The sequence below is a fragment of the Photinus pyralis genome, unplaced genomic scaffold, assembly GCF_008802855.1.
Source record: "Photinus pyralis isolate 1611_PpyrPB1 unplaced genomic scaffold, Ppyr1.3 Ppyr1.4_LG8, whole genome shotgun sequence".
Taxonomy (NCBI): Eukaryota; Metazoa; Arthropoda; class Insecta; order Coleoptera; family Lampyridae; genus Photinus; species Photinus pyralis.
Window position 1 is genome coordinate 17,354,614 of NW_022170819.1, and position 24,896 is coordinate 17,379,509.

Sequence of the window (24,896 nt, forward strand, 5' to 3'; positions counted from 1 at the left end):
AATTTATTCTACAGGTAGAAAAAGGAATTACTCTAAAATAAGGTACCTAAAAATCTTGCAGTAAACATTTTATGATGACTTTTATGATCTACAGGATATTCCTTTCATGAAAAGGTTAAAGCCACCATGTTGATGTTTTTAACCAGGGGGGCATTGTACAGGATAATAATTTATGAAAAATTTATGAAATTTATGAGTTACTTTTATTTGTTTAGTCCTTAGAGAATGAACGCCAGTTTTGAAATACGCCCGTGGACTCTTTTTGATAAGTTTTAATGTTCAGGCGACCTGCGTGTGATCGTTACATATTAAAGAAGGGGAGACATCCGCCCTCCTCTGGCAGAGGAAGGTGAGCCACCCCTAAAGGTGCATTTTCTTAGTTCTCTATCGATTACGTGTATTAACTTTTGCTGTATGACCATGCTAACCACTAAAACAAAACCTCAAAGTTGCGATTAATAATTACATTTGACAAAAAAACGCCGAGGACGATTTTATTTCGCCAAAACACTAAATATTTTACGAGCCGGCTCGTGTGGCGCAGTTCAGATAAAGCTGGACTGTGGTGCTAAAGATCCCTAGTTCGAATCCGGGTTCGGGCATGGATATTAATTGTAAATGTATAATGGGTTGGGTTGGTAGAGCAGCCTTTGCTGAAACCGCGCCCACTCAAAAATAAAGGCAAAATAAAATAAATAAAAAGAGAACTTTGAATCAGCTATGACTCGGGAAATTTATACCAGCACATATAGCTGAAAAATTAGATTTTGATTTGATTTGATTTATTTATAATGTTTCAACGAAGTTTTTTTATATTTTGCATTGAATTTAATTTGTTAATCTTGCATTTGCAATTCAATTCATTTTCTTAAATATCTCTTGTAGAGCTTTGTATCACTTGTGCTTCAACGGTTTGTAGTGCATTAGGGGTAAAAAATTTCCTACAATTTCGTTCCAGTTTTCGAATGAATGTACGGAAAGCACGCGCCGCGATTCTTCCCATTTCACCATAAATAACAATTAAATTCCAAAATAGGTGAAACCACTGCGAGTCATTTTTCGATTTTTGAAAAACTTATGTTAACCTATAACAGTGGGTGATGGATTAGTGTCACTAGATTTGTTTAAAATTCAATTGTTGTAGAATCATGGCCGACTACTAAAAAGAAAATCCGAAAAAAATAGTGTCAATTCAATGAAATGGGAATAAGTCAGAAACTGTTAAAGATAGCTATAGGAACATGTATAGTCAAAATATGCCAATTTCGATTCTCTATCTCATGGAATAGTAAGAACATGGTCATTCCATTTAAAGAAACTGAGTTTTTAGTCTTTGAAGTTTCATAAATTTGGATATCCATAGGGGCGGTCGTACGCAACTTAACATTTTTTTAAGTGCACTAAAAGAAAGCCCTATTCATTCTCTATGCACTGATAAAAATAGCAGATATCGACATATGGGTATCAAAAGAACTGAAATTTCACGTAGAATCCAAAAATGCAATAAAAAAATAGGAATTGCCATTTAAAATAACGAAGTTACTATCTACTTCCGGTGTTTCCGGAAGTGCGGCCATTTTGAAAATATTTTACATCGATTCGGCCTTCAGAGTAACTCCTAAGTACAAATTTTCAAAAACCTACCTATTTTACTTTCCCAGAAACTTTTAACTAAAGCTCCCAAAAAAACACCCTGTATATTGCGGTAGAGTATTATATATTTGTGGACCCAGGAACGCAGGAGAGTGTTGCGATACTTTTAATGTTGCTTTCGGGAGATACAGGTTAAAAAAATTCAGCTGCTTTACGTGGCTTTCATGCCTTTACTGGCTGCGATAGCGTTTCATCATTTGCTTTTAAATGCAAAAAGAGTTGCAAGCGGTGGGGGGGTAATTTAAACCAAAGTCCTTCTCCAAAACATTGGGGTTAGAAATGGGTGGACGATCATTGGTTGCTCATATGGGCCACCCAGCCAGCAGTTTGTGAAGTAATCGGAAGTTGCAGACTATTGTTCTTCTATAAAATGTTCATGCAAATCCTCAAATTTGTACGCTTTTGTACACACATTGCAAAGAGTCCTGCACGATTCATCTGATTGGTTGCCAAATGTAAGGTGATCCATTCACAGTTAAAGTAGGGGTAGAACCAAAGGTAGTATCCTCAATTGATAGGGAATTTTATGTTCTACAGAAAAGATAACCTGACCTTTTGGGCTAAATTTGTCTGTAAAATATTAAAAACAAAAAATGCAGTTTTAAGACTTTCCACTCCCTCCCCTGACGGAGGTGTATCACCTTTCTGAAATTTCGGTTTGGCCCAATGGTCGTCTGTTTCAAATAGTTTGCTTTAAGTCATAAGAAAGCGGTCTAGGAATAGATATAATAAATTAAATTTCTGATGTAGACGCCTAAGGCAATGAGAGAGTGGAAGAGGGCGGATAGTACTTCTTTGCATATTTTAATAGTCAAAAATGTTTATCATAGATTTCCATTTTGGCTGAATATCTTTTTGAGTAAAATATTTAGTGTTTTGAGATATATGCTATACAAATATTCCACATACTTTTGGATGAAAGGCGTAGTTTCCCTGTAAAATGCCAAAAACTAAAAAAAAACACCTTTAGGGGTGGCTCACCCTTCCCTGCCAGAAGAGAGCGGATTGTTGCCCTTCTAAAATTGTTTGTTTCGGTCCAATATCCAAATGTGCAAAGTGGCTTGCTTTCATCGTCAAACACCCTATAATTTCACGTAGGACTACTGACTAGGAGTATAGGGAAGGTTAAACATGATAATTTTATTAACACGTCATGTGGAAATAACCAAACTGAAATAGTCGATTTAGTTACGCAAAATGTATCAGCTTTAGTGAAAATGAGTGTTATTCAGGAAAATGGTAGGTCCCAAACAAGTAATTGAATAAAATGTAAAGTCCACGGGCTCTTTATATTTAGTTAAAAAAACCTCTATCGTTTGATGGATCCGAAAATTTACATCCGATCGAGTTCATTGTCCAAATTGAATATTTTTACATGCTCGAAAAAATTTCTTTTGAGTGTTTACGGTTCTTGTTAGGCAACCAATTTAAAAAGCTCCTCCATGTTGTGGAGTCGCTCATATTTAAATTCTTTTACAATTACGAGACCTTCAAACAAGGGTTTGGTCAGAAACGAAACAAGTAGAAATTAGATTGAAATTGCAATCAGCTAGGTATCCCGAAGGTAGACGAAATTTTGTCGACCAATTTACGTATTATATATGCTGAAACTAGCAAAATATTCAGAAACTCCATACTCAAATCCATTACTAATTAAAACAATAGCGAGGCATTTTCCTCCATATATTTCAACGGTATTAGTTACGCAGGTAGATTATTACTATAGATTTTCGAGTAGTTTTAGGTTTAGTACTTTTAGAATGAGAAAGTGTTACTCAAAATACGGTGGTCGGAGAGGATACTTTTCAGAAACATTTGGAACACATTGAACTAGTTTTTTCGCGTCTACAACAAGCCGGATTCACCCTTAGGTTACGAAAATGTAGGTTTTTCAGGAAGAGGATGCCTTTTGTAAAATATGTGCTTGATGCTCGTGGGGTTCGACCTAATCCGATGCGTATTCAAGCGATACCACCCCCCAAAACGCCAACAATTCTTAGCTTAGCGAATTTTGACCAAGAGTTTTGCGCACACTATTCCGAAATAGCGGCCCCGATAAAGAAACAATCGACCTGGAGATGGGGCGAGATAGAAAATAAGGCTTTTCAGACCCTTAAATTTTATACGGAGTTGTATATTTTACAATTTGATTTTTTTTTCCATTTAAATTCTGCTTTAATAAGTAACTTTTCCTTCAGTATTTTGGTTTTTTAGTGATGTAATTTCGACTTTTTCAATTTTTTTAATATTTGACTTTTATAATTAATATATTCTATTTGTAGCCTGATGATGGCATTGCTCGCCAAAACTAGTTACGTTTTACGCCTTTTAATGTTATTACTCACCGTAATTGAATTTTACAAAAATTAAAGTTTTGTGGGCAGTGGTTTGTGTTTTGGATCTCCATTATATTAACAATATTTAAAAAATAGTGATGTATACATCTTCGGAATCAAAAAGAAATGCTCTATCAAATGACACAAAAAGTAAAAATGACTTCCTTAAGAAAAAAACAAAGTTGATGGTGGTTAACCGGAAACGAAACGTAAGGCTTAAAATTGAAAACTAGCAACTTGTATAGAGGGGAAAAAGTGGCCATAATAATATGTCATTTATTTTGAAATCTCTTTTTAACTTCGGAAGAATCATAGTTCATTTAGAGTTGTCCAAGTTTTGAATTATACGACTGCGTTTGTAGCTCGTTTTACATTCTTTGTGTGGTACATTTCGAAAGGAAACTTGCGTAGCTGCAAGTTTGAAACACAAAAGAACGCCGAAAATGTAATTTAATTCATATTTCAGTATGGGTTTGGTCGAATTCGGTTGCAAAAAAAATGCGATAAACACCTCGATTTGGCTTTATAGGAAACATTTTGGTGCTTTGTGGAAACCCTCGTGGTTTGCGTTCAGCCTTTCCACTACGTTTAATCAATCCTCAAACTTAGACCGTCAATGCGAAATGTGCTTTTCATAATTTACTTTCTCATTAAGCCTTGTCTGAAATTAGGTTAGAAATTATGGTTATTTTATATTAGAGTACTTTACTTCTTGTCCCTGTAGGGGTATGAAATAAAACGTGATGAGAAATGATTTACATTTAGATTTAGTTTTTTATCCAATTTCAGAGTTTTTACTGTATAATAAAGAGTTATATTTGTAGGCTACAGGCTAATAATATTGATAAAATACATATATGTATTGTGCAGGTCGAACCTATTTGCATAATTATTTAATTCGAGTTCTTTGTGAGGGACCCCACATTTGAGGGATAATTGTGAACTTATACTGTCTTTTTTTGGGTGCCCTATTGAACCCTTTGGTTTCTTCCATTTAGTTTATTAAGTATAACTGAATGATGCTAATTGTAAAGGGACTATGAGTCAAATGAACCGTTTGAGTTACTGGTGATTATGCCAGAGTTCCATCAGCCCTTTTTGCATATAAATTTTATAATAAATATAAATTATAAAATTTTCTTATAGAACATTATTTTGACTTTCTAAAATTGGAAAACTCTGGAATTTCTCTTTATGTAGATACAACATTTCAAGCAAAGAAAGTTCGATGGCCATCCCTGAAAGTAATCAAATAGTGCTGAAATTTTAGGAATTCAAGGACGTGTACTGACTGGGGGAGGGGGTATTCCATACCCCCCAGAACCTCCAGTTTCACACAAATGCATTACAGGAAAGAACTATTTCGTGTTTCGAATTGTTATTGGAATTTCAACAGCTTCTCTTTCCTGGAATGCATTTCTGTATGTGGCTGGGGGGCAATGAATGCCCCCGAAGATCTCCCGTCGTTAAACTCTTCATCAAACCTTCCCAACTCTTGTGTTCGTTTTTCAAGGAAGGCCATAGAGGCCCGGTAAATTTGTAATGTCTAACCTGCTCTAACCTAGCTTTACCGATCTCTATAACATTCCAAAAAATAAATCCACATTCAGAACTACAATTTTAATAATTGGAAATATACAATTATTTGCCCGATTTTCATGGTTGTATTTAAATTAAATGTAGGCACGTAAAATGTCTGTTAGAAGAACTAAATTTTTCAGTAAAAGGACATAAAACATGGCCTTTCTACTTCTATCTGGAGTGATACCAAAACGGCATCATCTTAAAAATTGTCTATGCCATTGCTTTCGTAAAATTCAATATCGTTCTAAGGAAGAAACTTGATTGGAAATAGCCCTTTTCTCAGGGAGAGTGTTTTTAACACTTGGGTATCGGAAAGTGTTGTTGAGGGTTTCTCACTGGTATTATAGTGTTGAATTTCTTTCAAATTAAATGACCAAATTACAAATTTGTTTCTTGTAAGTTTAAATTACAGAACGAAATTCCCACTAAATAATATAGCATCCCCTTTAAGTACAATTCCCGTCGATGTTCGATTTCTATAATTAAGTAAGCCGATAACTTCGAACGAGACGAATGCAGTGATTACGTTGGGGATTAATTTTCAGAGCAGGGTAACAATATTGCGATAAGGTTACGGTGCATCTTTTTCTACTAAAATTCGAGAATAATGCATCGTATATCCCGTGCCAAGAAAACGGAGTCCAATTGCATGCAACGTAATTCCATTCAAAGAACTCGGTAAGAAAATATAACACACAAAGAGGAAATGTTTCTTTGATGTCGCTTTATTTAATTATAGCAAGGCGTGCACTACAAGAATCTCGGTATGAAATGGCACCCCTATATTTTTGTGTGTTTTGTAAGAAAGAAAGATTGTAATGCCTATTTTATATATGCGGAATAAAATCAGAAAAACCATTCATTTTTAAATAAACCCCTTGAACTCATTAGAAATCCTGACCTCACTAGAAACTAGAGCCTTTAAAGTAACTTCAGTAACTTACCTATAAATCTTAGAAACTATACAAGAACCCTCATTAGAAATCTCACTACGACGTTAGCAAACAATATCTTCAAAAATATTCTTACACCTTAAAAATTTGATCCATAATATCCTTACAAACGCGTTTCCTCCAAATATAACTTTCAAAAATCTCGTTACAAATGGCCTCAGAAACCTCTAAAAACTTCCCTAAGAATTGAATTGCTCCAAACTTCCCCCATAATCGTTTAACCTGAAATTTTGTTATCCATCCGGGCTCGAAATGGGGTTCCAATCCCTGGGAATTTAATAATGTATAATCTTATGAAAACACGACTAGTTTCGACGTTTCAGTCATTTTCAGGTGAAAAATAAAAGGATCGGTTGTAGTTTACAATAGTTGGTTAAAAATTTCCATAATAGAGTGATTTAAAGTTGAAAATACTTGTATCGATAGAAAATAAACGGAGGTATAAAGCTCGGGACGGAATTTTATGTTTTTAACATTCTTATATTAAAACCTAACATTTCCCGTCCCTTGCACATCCAAAGTTTCTTCAATTAGTTAATTAAAACAATGTAATCCATTCAATAAAATTAACTTTGCTTTTCCTCATGGACCTCCAATTCCGGTTTCACCGTTTTACCTAAGTTTTGAAATGCAATTCAATTTTTATTTCGTTTATAACAACCCCCCATGGGACCCTCGTGTGCAGTAATGTTGCTACATTAATCGTGCGGTTTCAAACAACCTGCCCTTAATTGGGTTTTAATTACGATGTTAAAAACATAAAACTCCGTCCCGATTTTTATACCTCCGTTTATTTTCTATCGATACAAGTTTGGGAACCGCTTTCATTCCCAAAAAGTTTGGGTCTAAAACGAAGATACTATAACAATAAGAAGCTGCAAAAATGTCGAATGAAATTTCGTAACGTTTGGTTTTCAAGTTCAGCGGACGTTATTGGCTCTAGAAATTTTTACGATAGTGTGAAACTGAAATCGAATAATTGGTTGGGTTGATGGGATAACAACCTCTTGCTTCTTTTAGTTTAAGCTCCAGACGCAACCTCTCTCGCAAAGCTTGTCCTTCTGTAGCATCCAGTGTAATACACCTGGCTGTAACTTTTGAACTAGTAGCCCAATCTTGGAACCGTTTGAAATTATGGATTCTACAGGCCACATTCTATAAAAAAAATTTTTTTCCGGGTCGATCTGACTGCACCAAAATTTCTCGGAAAAACACTTTTTCTTATTAATTTTGGTGCGTAGAATCCAAAACAATTCGTACTTTTTCGATCAGACTTCTCAATCAAAAGTTATAGACTAGAAAAGAAACCAATTTCCAAAGAAAATTCAAAGGGCTGAAACTTTTGAACTAGTAGCCCAATCTTGGAACTGTTTGAAATTATGGATTCTACAGGCCACATTTTTCCGGATCGATCTGAGACAATCTTTTTTGGGGGCCTCAAAAAAAGGCAGTGTACAACCTTCCTTTTTTTTTCCAAAAATCGACTGCACCAAAATTTCTCGGAAAAACACTTTTTCTTATAAATTTTGGTGCCTAGAATCCAAAACAATTCGTACTTTTTCGATCAGACTTCTCAATCAAAAGTTATAGACTAGAAAAGAAACCAATTTCCAAAGAAAATTCAAAGGGCTGTATTAGTTAGTGGATTTTTTAGGTACTAGTAAAACTGGGCTATTGTATTCAGAAAATGAGGCTTGGATAACGTCGTTGTGTAGCATTTGCGCAACTTGCCTGTTTACTTCCTCTTTCTGAAATTTGGGAATCCCATAATTTTTAATTTATACAGGCGATTTTTCTGTTACATAGTTTCAATTTGTCTGTCCATTTTGAGGCTCGCATCTTGGTGGAATAAATATTGTACTATCCTCCTTCCTCTAACGTACTGAAAATTGGGGTGGTAATTGTATGTTGGCCTATTCGAGTAGTCATTGACAATACTCCCAGCTCTTTAATTTACAACACATCGGAAGTACAGTCCAATAAAAATCATTCAAATTCGCTTTATAATTGACTAAAAAGTCTCTTCCCAAAATACCATCACACGGAATAGGAAAATTTTCATTAACAATATGAAAAGTGTGCTTTAATTTATTGCACATATTAAAATCGACGTTTCCGTATTAGTACCTAATGAATTTATAAAACTTTCCGTTACTCCTTTTATTTTACTAAAATTTGACTTGGTTAGACCTCATTTTCGAACGTTTAAAAATAGAAATGTCAGCTCCACAGAATCGTTTTTATTTTACAATTTTGAAACATCAAACTGAAAAACAGTTTTTCTTTGGTCACCTCACTTATTTTATAGATCAAACAATTTCCGGGGTATAGATACAAATATTTTGCAATCAAACATGGCTATATTGTGCGTTTTTACTGCATGAGCGCAGCGGCGAGTGGGCTAAAATGTCTCACGACACGAGAAAAATGAGTACCTACAAATTTATTACACCTCGCATAGCTGCGACTTACTCAACCACCACAGGGTTCAAACGAATACAAAGATTATATCACACGAAGTCATTGTTATCAAAATTTATTAACTATTTTATTAATATAAATATCGCATTGCACTATAAAGATTATAACGATTGCGTGACTAAAATATTCGGCCGGGGGTGAATATTATTACGTTTTCCTACATTGAGAACGCTAAACCACAATTTATCTATTATACACGGGTATAGTAAAAAAGTAAATTTATATTTTTGCATAGATACTGCTGATTATATTATTGAAATTATTCTTTATCTTGTTTTCACGTGATGGAAACGCTTTTGGGCTTGTTTGCAGTTTGCGTTTGGCAACACGCATATGCTTAATAAAGATGTATGACGATTCCCTTTAAGTGTTTCCATATCTCGCATATCTACGAGTTTCTTTTACTTTATGGCGTTTTGTACGGGTTAACTAATAAACTAAGCATTTGTCATGCGAGGGGTGTAAATTGGTTTGTTGGCGACCCTATAAATTTTATTGTTAAACACTCTCAAGTGATTTTTAATTAAGCATTTCTTATACAGTTGTTATGCAGCGTATCTCATATGGAAAATATTCCAGAATACTCAACGCTTCTACTCGGATCGCCATGACAACACCGTTACAATCGTCCATTCTTCCCGAGATTCTTCCTATGTTAAATTCTCTTTTAGCAAATATTCAGTATATGGATTGCAGAATGATATAAGAATTTAAGAATTTCGAACCAACTAAAAATGACGGGCAATAAAAGCATATTTTTACGAGAAAACGCAGGGTTAATAATGTATGAGACGAAATGAGAAGTTTTCCTTTATTTCACTTGCGAGTAGGAGTTTGTTCTTTTACCGTCATAAATATTAAATAAGTAACTAGATTGTGACTGCAGTAAACCTATTGAGAAATGTGCTAAGAGTACGGACAAACAAGAGTGATTCCCAAAAAATGAAAAAAACAATCACAAGTGCAAAAAGGTTATTAAAATTGCAAAAGTAAATTGTAAGGAAAACGCTTGAAGTATGCGCGGTCGGCGAACAATTAAAACAGATTGCCCACGAAGCACGGAATGCCTTAAATAATTAATATTCTGGGGGTACGCAAAGACTAATTGACAAGTTTGAGTGCGGCAAATAAACAACTTCAAAAAACATATCGCTCGTTATATGAAAATTGGTCGATTTTATGACGTTAGTTAGTTATAGAAAAACGCTCCGCTGGATATTGCTTCTGTTATTTTACTTCAAATTAGTGAAGCGTGTATTACAAGAGCTACAAATTTGGTGTATGTCTTTTCGTTTAGGTACCGTCGTCGCGTAGAAAAAATTGTCTCTCCACTATTTTCATTTGGAACTGGCTGCTCCCTGTTAGTGAAACACACACTACCCTTGAATATAGACTAAATCATCGCTTTTTAACAAAAACCTTAATACATTTTTGCTCTAAAATAATTTGGGGAGCCAATAATCGCATGTTATGAATTTTACATTGAAATCCCTATGATGCGTTACGCAAGTCACCACCCTGTATGTAAACCTGTTGTACACAAAAATCACATTTAGAAAATATTAACCTCTAGGAAATTGTAATGGTAAAGCACGTCCTTTGATTAACTAATTGGTAGCTATCCATCTTATAAAGGCTCAAAACGGGGTGATATTGACTAAGTGGATTGATAAAGACACTAAACCTTCCCCATACTTCTTTTAATTATTTCAGGTATTAGATTGAAGGCATTAGGTGACAGCGACTATAGTTTCCCCATATTGATAACCAAATGTACCATTTTAATATGTAATTTTCAACCACCTTTATATGTTCCTTTAAACTTAAGCTTGATAATGACCTTCGGGTCGAAACTATAGTCGCTGTCACCTAATGCCTTCAATCTAATACCTGAAATAATTAAAAGAGGTATGGGGAAGGTTTAGTGTCTTTATCAATCCACTTAGACTTTGATTAACTGGTCCTGTACCAAATTCTAAATTTCCTCATATAGTTCTGTAAGAAAATTCCCTCAGTAATTTTTCTTCGTGCATTTTCCACCGAAATGTAATATCGTGAAATTCGCCCCCAAGAAAAATTCTCCCCCGAAAGGCTTGCGCCGTAATATTTTTCCACAAAATGTGTCACACACTGTTTTGTTGCACTACGGTAATCGTTGATTCAAAAAAAGGAAAGAACAGATTTTTAATATCCAATGACTTCCGGTCTTTTGTTAAGGAAATATCTACATTAAAAACGATATAGGGTACAGGCTCTGGTTAAGTTTGTAAAGGTTAATTGTTTACGCTCGAAAACTCCTTCAAAAGAGAGCTTTTTCTTGAATTATTTTACTGACTAAGTACTTCCCTTATTTTCATCTTCAAAGATACCCAATCAAGATCCAACCTTGAGGTATAAATTTTGAAAGATATCAACGTCAAAAAGGAAAAGTTTTTAATTTCATCATGGAATACGAAGAAGAATTTGACGAAAAAAGAAAAAAATATCAAGAGCCTGATGTATTTGAAGAATTTTAGGAAACTAATGAATCGTATGAATTCTAAAAGAGGAAGAATGTTACGAACCTGGTCCGATAAATTTAAATAATACCAAAATCCGAAGAAACGGAAGACCGAAAGCCCCAAGACGAAGAATTGAACGGAGCATACAAGAAGATTCTAAACAGAAGGATAATTAAAAGAATTCGACGAAAAGCCCGAAGAATACTTAAATACCCGAAGAATCGCAGCAATCTGAAAAATCGAAAGAATTAAGAAGAATTGAAGGAGCCTTATGGATTGGACCAATTTGAACAATTTGAAGAGTCCGAAAAAAGAAAAAGATGTAAAGAATTTGGAAATTCGAAGAAACTTAATGATCCGCCGGACTTCCACGATCTGATTGGTCCAGTGTACCAGAGAAATCTGAGCAATTCAAAGGAGTTAGAACGGTGCAGAATGGAAAGGATTCGGTGATTTAAAACGATTTGAATATAATCCGAAGGATCTGGGTATGAAAATTCCGAGAAAACAAAGGAATCCAAAGTGACTGATGACAGTGAAAAATTAGAATCCAAATAGGTATTTTCGTCGTCATGTAATAGTATTTTACATTATTAGCCAGGTAAGTGAGTTTTTACTGGCGAGGAGAAGAAACTATTACCTGGAGTATAATGTACAATCTTTTATTTACTCATTTGTAAACAATAGTAAACGTAAATAATTAGTTCTTAAATTAATCTTGAAGAAATGTCTAAAATACCTATCATGTGATCCATGTAACAGAGACTTCGCATTAATTCTGGCCAATGAAATTACTATGTAAAATTTTTACAGGTCTGCTGTCAGTTTTACAAGTCAGTAGCGTTTAAACATGACGTTTACCCGTTTGCGTTTTGTCTTGTTAATCAACGTTTACAACTGAGTAACAAATAAACAATATGATTTATAAAGATTTCGTTTGTGTTAGTACTAATAAAATAATTGATTTTTTACCTGAAATAATTGGATCATTCTGAGCCACCCTCTATTTGTATTTACCAGGGCTGTGGAAAGATTAATTTTGACAAATTGACATGAATGTAGATTCAATCAAAAACGTAATAATTATAGACTAATTAAAAACAGAGAATACAGTTTTAACAACTGATCAATTAGATATGCAAATTAACTCCAATTCCAATTAAAAATCGCAAGAGAGGAATATTAATATCGATTGATTAATATTCCTCGCGATCGCGTTACTGGAGCAAGAAAGTTTATGCTTATTCAACGAAGGCGGAGTATTTCTTGTCACGTTAAATCCCAAAAGGATTAACTAGGACAAACCCTTATAACAATATTCCAGCGGCGACAATGGCGCTTTAAATATCACTTATACACAATAATTTGTTGTAATACCGACAGTGCAAAATAGCACTTCAGACGATTTAATCTCCACTACGAGATCTTGCTAGAAAGCTCCGACCGTCGCGCTACTACCTACAATGAATTATAAATCAAACAAGATTCATTGAAAATTGCGCTTGAACTTTTGAGCCAGCCAGTAGTAGGAAATTAAAACCATTATCGCACGTTTCACTCTTCAATGTTTTGCTATTTTTTTTGTCTCCAGAGAACTGTAAATACCCGTTAGTCCCGAAAGATTCTCAAATTTATTTTATATACGTACTTTTTTGCGGTGGAACTTCTCCCTACAATTTCATTGATTTCGACTTAGCGAAGCTTATATTTCATACTTTTTTTTAGCTTTTATCGCAATTTACGAACATCTGTATTTATATTGCTTATAAAGTTAAAAGCTCACTTCTTCCGGAATGTTCTTTATATTTCCGAATTCCGCTCTCGTGACGAGCTTTTTTCAAGAAATAAACTAATTCTGTACTGTTATAGTTTAAACGGATTCGGGAGTTGCTTGTAATACTACACCAAACTGTCACTTTAGTGTATTAGCGTTGTAATCCTATTTTCACGAACGGTGATATCAAAGCTTAAGTTTGCTTTTAGGTCTTGGAACGAACAAAGAGCGCGTAGAACAATTTCGGCAGTACGTATATGATTATAAACAGCGATATAGTTAAACAATTATTAATTTTAAGTCGAATATATGCCGTCTTTGTTGGTTGCGTGATCGTTTTACTAATTATTAATAGGGGCATTATGAGAACGGTTGCCACTGACTACAGATTTGAAACGGGTATACCTATCACTACCTTTATTAGAAGATACGACGGTTAATTCGTATAGGAAACCAACCCTTGCACTTTGTAAATACATCATGGACATTGGCCTAAACATTGGCGCACTTAAAGTAACTAGGACCGACAGTAAAGCGTCCTTTTCGTTGGTACTTCAAAGCTCGACCAATAAGGGGTGCCGCTACCTGCTTGCCTTTAAAAACTGCGTCTATCACATAGTTATAATTAGCTTAGGTATAATGAGGGAAAATCACGACTGAGGCAGTGTCACACTGTACCTTTGAGAAGTTCGGAGTAAATGTGGCCAAAAGCTTTGGGAAACAAATTGTGGAAGGATCGACAGGTCGTGATTAGTGAAATTAACGAATATGAAATGTGGAAAGTTCGGCATTTTTTTACATTTCCGGTACAATTCGAAATTTGAAATTAAAACTTAAAACTTGAAGTAGAATTTTGATTTATATAACTAACTAGAGTTTTTCGGGTTACCCTTTCGAATTATAACGTGACTTCGTTTTTATGTTGAAATTTTGCCAAAAGATTGAATGATGGTCCTTTCATTGCGCGATTTTGCAGTAAACTACCCATTGGCTAGTTGAAGTTTTAATAGGTCAGCTGCAGTTCCAAACAGGACGATGAGCTTCAAATTTTGAGTCCTAAGGTCGACTTACTGCTACAATTTTGTAGGGTTAAAAAACTTTTGATATGGCCATTCTATGGATTCCTACTTTTGTTTTTCTATTTTGCACACTTTTCATGAATGACTAGGATTTCTAGAATTTCTAATTGTCGCGATACAAATTGCGAGATGAGATTCTTATGTAATACATCTAAATATTAAAGAAAAGGAATTCAAGGCAGCATATGTACAGGGTGGATCAAGTTCGTGGCTCACCATTGGTATTTCCGTAAAGGTATGTTGGTTGCCTCTTTTTGTGACTAAAAAACTGCATTTGAAATTTTTTAAAAATCTTTTAAAACAACTGAGCATTTTCCCCGCACAGAACCAGTAATAACTCAGGAAAGAAGTGACCAATCCAAATAAACTTTTATCGTTCTGATGTTCTCTGGGCAGTACTGCACCGACAGACAGACCAAGTGTGGACAATAGCGTTCGTTTTCCTTTTGGAAAATGCGCTAAAGACTGAAAATGTCAATGTTGCGTTTCCCCTATTTTAAATGGTCGGAAATAAACGGTTCCCGTTAACACATTTTGTGTGCACTTCGAAGAATCTCCACTTGGAATCAGAATTTCCATAACACGCTAGATGTAGAAGCTACAGGTTACTACTTTCTTACTTCCTTTGGGCGTCATATTTAATTTTTTCGGAATGGGATAGGGAATAAATCAAGAAAAATAAAATAAAAAATAATGTTGATTCAGCAAAATCTAATTATCCGTGGATGTTTTGTTGAAAAGTGAATGCAAAACATTTTATTTTAGCATGTTTCTATAAATTTATGCAAAAGTATAGAGTGTGTGTTACGGCGTTACTTTTCTATTTTCGTATTCTATCTCATTCCGCAAAAAAACCTATTTGGCGTCCATAAGAAATAAGTAAGTAGTAGCCTGTAGCTTTCTGCATCTAGCGTGTTATAAAAATTCTGATAACAGATTCAAATTCTCCGAAAAAAATCCCCACAGAAGCTGGTAACGGGAACCGTCTATTTCTGATGGTTTAAACTAGGAAAAATGAAAACGAAATTTGACATTTGCCGTTTTTCGGTTATATCTCAATTATTTTTAAAGATTTTTCAAAAATTTAGTCACGAAAAGGGGCAAACTACACACCGTTACGGAGGTACCAATGGTGAACCACGAATTTGAATGAGCCGTGTGCACCTTACAACAGTCACGTAGCAGTATTGCCCTGTCGGAAAAATGTTGAGAACTTTTTAATGTTTTTAATAGTCTATTTATCGCAGTTAACTATGGTGCCCTTTTCATCTAACGGGCGATCAAAAATGAGTGGCGGTCTAATCGCCTTTGGAAATTCCAGTTAAGTACGATTTCCTATGTAAACAAAAATTCCAAAGGTGACTCGATAGCAACTCATTTTTGATCGCGTAGTACCTAATAAACAGTGTCCTCTCACAATCCCAAAAAACCGTGGATTCTTGTTCTTCCTTGGAGGATATCCATGGGATATACCCAAGTTTCACCTTCTTCTATGTTCTTTTCTTTTTCGTGTTTTCCCTCTTCTATGATAGGGCGATGAGCCCCCCACTCACTTCTGTTCCACACATCCTCTCTATGCAGCCCCTCAAGTCCTCCAAGACATAATCCTTTTACCTTCTCCTTGGTTCTCTTCGCCGCCTTCTGCTTACTCTTCGTCCAGCATATCCCTCTTCCTTTCTTATTACATGTCCAAATCATTGCAGTCTAAACCTTCCTTCATTTCGCCAATCTCCCTTATTGTATCATTCCGAATCCTATCTCCCCTAGTTTTTCCGATCGTCCCCTCAACATTCTCATCTCAGCCATATATAAAAAACTCAATATTTGGAAATAGGTTTTCCTAGTTTTTCCACCTATATAACCCATCAGTATTTTTGTTTGTGAAACCAAGACAGGCATATTATCTAGTTTAGGTTTTGTACGATCTCTCCTAGATCATTCGAAATAGAACATCTTCCGTGTCATGTCTTCGTTTGGCTAACATTACAAATTGATTCCTCATTGAATTCCTCAATAAATGGTGAGTTGTGACCGCAATTGGATCATTGCAATGTTTCTACTTCTTTTGCATAGTTTTTACGTATAAAAAGCCTCCATTTGAGATGGAAGAGCATAGTTTGAGTGGCATGCGCAAGTAAGGAAACACACATTGCAATGTCTTCACCAGAAAGTTCAAACTGAAAAAATCGGAAAGCACAATCAATAAAATACCCTAGCACGTCATAGGCAGACTCGAACTAAGCAAATTTCATATGGTTATCGAATTTTTCAACTTTATGGTAGGACGAACAAGACGTCTCGCGCTGTAATCAATTTAGCTCAAAGGAAATTCGACCTTTTTTTTGTCTGAGCGCGTAAAGGTGCGTTATGGATCCATAATCTGGGGGTACTCACTTCACATTTTAAAAGAGAAAAACCAAGATTTACCTCGTCTCATTCGAGACTAAGTAGGACGACATCAACATAAAGTTGCGGAAATTGGGCGCTCTAGGAGAGCGCTCACGGACATAAAAATATGAAATAAGGAAAATGAGAATCGCTTGAAACTGGTTCGGAACAGATAGCGGGTATTTCACGACATAATTGCGGTGCATCCGATGCATGCGTGCCCTAAGGACATCAGCTTGATTTACTTAATTCGTGGCTAAGTGCTTTAACACACGCGTCCGCCTTACCCACCCTGAACGACACACCTTGCAGAAGAGTTGCATGCATTATATCACCACACGTATATGTATTTTGGAGTGAGCGATTGTGACACATTCAACCAATTCCCAGCTTACATATATTATCAAGACGATAAATTACTTTCAAACCGTCGCTGGAGATTAATACCTAAAGCTGTAAACAGGGCGTAGTGTTGCGAAATGGTTGCTCCTAATGCCGTAGTAAATTATAGGTGGTATAAACTCATTAACGGGGCCGGCAATTCGTCAATCTCCAGGTTTCCAGTTCGGGAGCATCTCGAAGCTGCTGTTTTGATATCGTTGTAGTTGACGGGTATTAACTTATCTGAAGATGATATGATGCTTTAAGCAAACTAAATACAATCAAAACTTTCCTATCCAAACTTGGGGCGGAATATCGAACTTACAAATATTAACGTTGTGGAGCTATTGCTACCACTGCACTATGTAAAGTAGCTAGGTATGCAAAATCTATTATTTTATCCGCACTAGATTGATCGAATACGGTAATAACTCGCAAAGAAAAGTTCTTTTGAGAAGTGGGAAAAATTGAAATATTTTCTGTTCGCTAAACAGTTCCATAAAGGCCACAAATCTTTAATCTGTGGCTCCAGAAGGAATTATTTCATAATGTTAAGCTAATTCCTTTTGATGCATTTTTAGCTCTTTAGAAACTCGGGTCCAAATGATAGCGATTCCAATTTCTCTATGAAGAACCGCCATTGCAACAAGGTTGGGGGTTGAACCTCCTTTCTTAGTAATAAAATTTTTAACTTTCTACGTGGGTTGTAGGACAATTCGCACCCGGACATTTCGCACCAAGGAAAATTCGCACCAAAGATATTACGCACCCGGACGTTTCGCTCCCGGACAATTCGCACCCGGATCATTCGCACCGGAATAATTCGCACCAGAATTTCGCTCCCCTGAGAGGGTATTTTGTGTATGGTTGACTTTTAACATAGAAAGTCGGCTGTGAAGTATTAAATTAACTCAGAGCTTGAAATCTCCAATATTACTCACCAATATCACGTTTTATTACTTTGTGCATGTAATAGACGTATACCTACATTTAAAATTTGGATACTTTCAATATTAAGGTATAATTTGGAATCGTGACGTCCATTTTGTGTTCAAACTCTAAATGGGATAATTTATTAATATTGAATAAAAGTTCTCTAAACCGTTCCCATATAATTTAATAAAACGAAGTGATACACTACATGTTTCGACCAACGGTCATCTTCAGGTGATCTACAAGATGGTACAGATCATTGAGGAGGGACTATAGATATAAAACTTACAATAGATGGAAAACAATTAAAAACCCAAAAGGGCAGTAAAACTGGAAAGCCCAACGACCATATCCGTGGTTGGTTCCAGAGTAAAATTGAAATTTGAAGAGGTTGATAAACTAAATTTTTTGCAAGGGAGGGCCGAACCTAAAAACTAACATTAGACGACGGTATAAGCAACGATGAAACTTACGTATAAAAAAGTCAAAAGGTCAAAAGACGATATCCTAACTAATAAAATACCCAATTAAGGGCTTTGAAACTGGAAACCATCTGCACTTCCAAAATCAGTGCTCGGTTTAGCTAATCTTTATACCTTGTCATCGTTGACCCAGATCCTGGCATTGCATGTTAAACTAAGAGCCGATGGATCCTTCTTTGCTCTTCTCGCTCGACACAGCCATGATGAGCAGTTTTGGAGTTTAAGGTTCTTAGCAAAGAGGTACATGTATCCTTCATAGATTATGTATCTCTTTCCCCTTTTCGTTGTACCGAACTCCATTGTTACGCGCCCGTATAGTTTTGCACCGCCTAAATCTCATATCTATTATCAACTTTTTGTAACAAATCAAATTTCAACTTTTAGCCTCAGGGACAAGTCCATTTTTGATGATATTTTCCTTGATTTTGGCATTTTAATGTGGCACTTAAATATTTATGTTGGTTAAACAATAGCCACACAATTTGTAGAGGAATAATTTTTTTAATAGTATTTATGACGCAAGAATTCATACGTACAATCCTATGTACATTTTTAAATGGAATGGACCATATCAAAGCAGTAGAGATATTAGGTCACTTTAATAGCATCCATATCACTCAAAATCTGGAATTTAGTACTTATTTTATTGTAATCTCCGTATTAAACATGAGAACACTTGCTAAAGGTACCATGAATGAAAATTTATTAAAAAAAAAAAACAAAAAAAAAGGTAAAAAGACACTCATCCGTGATGTAAGTTGTCCATGCACTCATGTTCACAAGTAGACGGATGCTGCTAAACGCTGGTATCGGTCTATCAGCAAAACTGTCACCTGACATTTCTTAAACCTATTTACCCAGTTTTATTGTACCAATTCACAATGAAGGTTTTTTTCATTTGGAAACCTTTTAGCACGTACAAATAATATTGCAATAGGAATATAAAAGTCTAAATAAAATTTTAACAATTATTATTTGTTAATAGCTGCAAGTTAAGTTTCCTAGTCCTCTAACCTTCGATGTCGTCCATTTAAAGGACACATAACGAAATACGTATGTATTGTCTTAAAAGAATCTCAAGTAAATTGTAATCATATTTGAACGTAAAACAAATAGATTCTTGAGAGTTTCCGTAAAATTAAAGAGATAAGAACTGTAAAGTAACGAAAAAAGCAAAAAATGTTGATAAATATCGTGAAAAAAATTGATCTTGCTATAAATGATATGGCTATTATTTAAATAATATACTGAAATTGTGAAGATCCATGACTCTCAATGGGGTGCTTAAGAAGCTTCGGAGAAATAACACCAAAATCTACCCATTTATTATTATAACAATTTTTATGGAGAGATTTTGGTGTTATTTCTCCGAAGCTAAATAATATACGGTGGTGCATTAGAAACCATAGCTATTTCTGTAAATTAAAATAATTTTCAAAAAACGCTTTGGCACGTCAAATTGATCATGGAAGGAAACAGTGTCTAAAATAAAACTTGCTCACTAATGTCTTTGTCTCGCATCGCTGACAGTGCAACCCTTAAAATTTTAAATGATGCATCGTTGGTAAGGTCGCCCATCTCTGAATTCGGATATGTAATTTTTTTGGTTTAGTTGTTTCATTTCCAGCGCATTCGACGTTGCAAGTACAAGTTTTCTCTTTTTTATACCACTTGCAACTGCATAATTTTGACGCACGATCGCATTAGCTTCTATTACATACCGATCGGCCCGACATCCTTCCAATGACATAAACAACAGCGCGCCCTCAACTTACTTTTAAAATATTTCGAAAATATCAAATTTAAAAAATTATAGTCTCACCAAATTTAGAGAAGGAAAGCCTTTCAAATGATGTCCTATCTTCCTTGTTGCGCAATTACCAATACTAAGGGTTTTGCTTTGCTTTAGTACTAGGTATGCCATACAAAAATTAAAAAGGAAGTATATAGGTACTTAATAATTACAAACATTTAAAATCAATATCGACCTGTTCCTAAAACGTTTCAAGATTTTCAAAACCCTTACTGTTTTGATTATTAACAATCTCTTAAAAAAATGCCAGAATTTTTCCATGTATCTCTTCAAACTGTAAAATAAATAACAGTAAGGAAATCAAAAAGAAACTTTTAAGTGCATTCACTACCATAGTTGTAGCAAAGGTAACGCAAAAAAATAAGCAGTTAGTGTAATTTTACTCAGTCACCAATAATCAACATACAGCCATATGTGGTCAAAGAAACGTAAAACTGGTTCTAAGAAAACTGGAAACTTACCTTTTCTGAACACCACCACAACACTACCACCAGAAATAAAATTTTTTTAAATTAAAAAAAAGTATACACAAAATCAAAACCCGTGCTCAGATAAATTTTAAAATACCACTCTGTCAAACGTTCAAGAATGAAGATACTATACAGGCGATAAAGTTCTAATTAGTTGTGGTCATACGTACTGAAACCTGATTTTTCGGACCTAATTACTTTTACATTGTAATAAACCCTATTCATCTTCCAGAAATAATAGAAAGGATGTCATTACGATATTTCTCTTATTGTTTCTTTATGAAGTGCAATTTGTGTTATCGGGGTCTTTTCAAATTTACCTTTAATTATAATATTATCTTAATTACTTATCCAAATTTAGTGCCATCTATGAAATGCATTGTTCTATTGTCATTTATACATACTCGTTTTGTCTAAAATAAATTTAATTCATTTCCTTTGTCACCCTTTTCACCTAAAGAAATAAAGAACAATTTTATATGTGTCTTCATTAAGAAATCTTTATGTAAGGGAGCGTTAACATTACTTCCTTTTTCTATTTTCATCTTGATCATATAATGTAAATATTTTTAACTTTAGACTTATGACTTTGTTTGTGTACGGTATTATATGTTGATTCTGTTTTAATATTAAGAGCGTCTCAAAAGTAGCGAATATTACACATAATATTGTAGATATAGTATCACTAGGTATAACTATTTGGTATTTAATTACTCCACAAAAGACGTTTCAGTTACCTATTCTTATTTTCTCAAAACGAAAGCGCAGTAGATAAAAATTATGTGTTCTTAAATTACAGGATTTAACTATATCAGACTCTTCATACAACTTCTAAAAAACCAGCGTGACTATATTTAAGAAATGGAAATACTTAAAGAATTGCGATGTGTTAAAAATGAAAGACCAAATAACTATTATTTGAAACATTTTTCCATGAAGTAGATGTTTACCAAGATGTGCACTACTACATACATTCTGTAAAGGCAATGGTCTAGTAGCCTCTTAAAAATATTTAATTTTAATAAACCAAAGATTTACAGAATTATCCGGGTGTGAATTATTCGGGAGCGAATTTTTCGAGTGGGAATGGTCCGGGTGCGAATTATCCGAGTGCGAATTGTCCTGGCGCGAATTGTCCGCACACGTTCTACGTGAACTCTAAAATTCTTTAATAATAAATAATTGACCAAGGGCTAGTCCTGGAAACATAATTTTTTTACTGTGCGTACTTATTGGGAAATTTGTCTTTTTCTGATTTATTATAATGACAAGTTTTCTAAGTTGCTTGCTCACAAACATCAAACACATAATTACCGTAAAATTTGGGATATATTGACGAAAAATGAGATGGTTTCAATGTACACTTCCTCTACGAAGTTTCTAATTAGTAATTCGCAAGTAAGAATTTCAAATTCGGTACCACGGTCTTTGTGAACTAACCATAATTTAAACTCAAATCTAATACAACACAAAGCACAAATCATAAGGTACACCTTATAACAATTCATATTAACCTCATTTACTTGGAAATTAAATGTCCAAGAATTCGCGATCCAATAATTCCCCACCAAACATTAAATCCAAGTTTTCTTTGAGGCCATCAACAATGAACAGCAGTATTTTGTTTATTTATTGTTTTCCGTGGAATGATAACGATCTACTTTTATAGTATATGGAATATAATTACATATTAATTGAACTTTCATAGTGAATTTTCGAAGATGGCCTTTAAATATGTTAAATGTGTAACTGTTACACTATTACCTATCTCACTAGATGTTGTTTTCCATGGCAAACTCCTCGGCAAACTCTGTTTATTTACCTCTCAATAATACGAAAATTCCTGCAGCGCGTTTATTTATTAAAGGACATTTAGTAAGCCTTATATCGTTATAAAGAGAAAAATTTGTCCTTTTTAAAAATGTCAAAGCCAACTATGACTATCATTTAAAAAAATTAAAGCTAGAATTAAAATTTGTATTATAACTCAAAAATTGTAAAATATAGAAAGAATTAGTATGTTCATAATGTTAAGCAATAAAATGTCTAAAACTTTTATTCGTGTCATTTTGCTGTATTTCTAATAATAACTATTCTACAACAGTTAAATGAAAAATCACTAAATCTGTTTTTCGCTCATATCTAGTGAACTGTGGATTTTTTTCAAAAAACAAAAGCATATCTTAAATAAGCTCTTAAAACGGCAACTCTTTCTTCATTTAACCGAATCCGTATGTCTTATGGTTTCCGAGATCCCAATGCTTAAAATGAAAAAAACTCACCCCTATTTTTAACGAATACTATTACCATTGCAGTATCTTTATGATTAGGAACTGATAAGTGCATTAACAGTATGTACAAAAGGGCACGTATTCACCACCAACCACCACCGCGGCCCCAACCTCCTCCCCCCCCCCATCCCCTTCCGCCCCAACCCCCACCTCCCCATCCTCTTCCACCCCAACCTCCGCCTCCCCATCCTCTTCCGCCACCCCAACCTCCTCCGCCACCCCAACGACCTCCCAAAATTCCGAAGATGGGGCTCGCAGATTCCGCAACGTCCAGAACATCCACTTCTTCAGGACCGGGGCGGGGAATGGCGAACGTCAATGCGAGGGCCGCAAGTAAAACAAGCCCCTAAGACAACACATTAAATTGACGTTTTAGTAACAAATAACGATATATTACCTTGCCGAACATGTTGATTAGATCTATTCAAAATCTGTCGAGTACTACACTCTACAGAGATTTACTGAACGGTGTCCGACTTTTATACCGGCGTAATGCGTATGAAGATGCATAGTAAATTGCTAATTTATTACCGGAATCCCGATAATTGCATTTTGCCTCGATTTATGCAAATGTCATAAATCATAGATGTCTTCTTCTTGTTTGTCAGTGTAACAACATTTCAAATGCTTGGTATTTTTACTGAGAGTTGATGTCAACTTTAACCTTTAATAATAACAATTATTTTCCAAGTTTTTAGGATTACTTCCTTGTGTCATCATATGATTATTTTTACAAAAATCTCGTAGGTATTTCAGATGGAACGTATTTTGGGTAATTCCTTTTTTTAAATTACATTAATTAAAATCATTAATAATTCCCCCCAAATAGGCGTACGAATATACTAGCGAGTAGGTACGGTAAGCAGCCCCTGTGCAGGGTCTTTACTTCTGAATGTAGCAAGACAGAGCTTTTAATTGTATTATGTAACTACCTATAGCCCAAAATAGAACCTTTTTCTATAACTACATCAATAAGACACTGATTTGTATAGGTAGCTTGGAACTACTGAATCCACTAGAATTGAATAAGAATCTTCCATAAGTTTTACCTGAAACCGTCAAGAAAATCTAAATTTCAGGGCTATTTTGACATTAGAAAGTTGATTTTTACCTGACTAGTACTGTAATATTTTTGCTTGACTCCCATTATAGTCCTAGTACTTGCAAAACAACAATTAGATCGTTGAATAAGTTATTCAATCAACGATTGGATAATTATAATGCACACTATGTGGATTTTTAAATATTAATATACCTACACAAAGGATAATGGTTTTTTAATGACTAACAATTAAAGGAATATGTGTGGAAGTAATTATTCCTTTAGTTTTGCGCCAGTCATTAATGACCGTTTGCACCGACAAATTTAAGCGGAGCTTAGCTTAAGCGTCGCTTAAAATCCATGGCAACGATTATTGAGACAATGGTTGCCATGGATTTTAAGGTACGCTTAAGCTAAGTTCCGCTTAAATTTGTCGGTGCAAATGGGCATGAAGGTTTGTACGCCTTTTCGTACCTCTTTCTTGATTTTGTGGGGAGCGAATATTGCACTACGGCGGCCGCAGCTTCGGCTACATTATAACAACGTCTCGCGTAGGTACTCTTCTTCACTGATACCTGCTTTTGTACCTAGTTATAAAGACTGTACAGTTGAAAAGTACGAAGCATAAACTGCAAACTGCATTAAAAATGACACTGATCGATTTAATTATTTTGAAATCTCTATGGAAACAATTAAATAAAGTGATTTTAGCATGCGTGGTTAGGTAAACCTGTC

General features: G+C 34.8%; 1 protein-coding gene and 1 long non-coding RNA gene across 6 annotated transcripts in view; both read right to left on the bottom strand.

The window, feature by feature from the left end:
* LOC116177939 (autism susceptibility gene 2 protein homolog) overlaps window positions 1–24,896 on the bottom strand; it is a 391,669-nt gene that overhangs the window by 159,714 nt on the left and 207,059 nt on the right. The gene's annotated exons all lie outside the window — the stretch shown is intronic.
* Window positions 23,406–23,607, bottom strand: LOC116177951. The gene is made up of 2 exons (XR_004146781.1): window positions 23,517–23,607; window positions 23,406–23,465 (listed from the first exon to the last, which is right to left on the bottom strand). It is a non-coding gene; the product is annotated as an uncharacterized LOC116177951 (long non-coding RNA).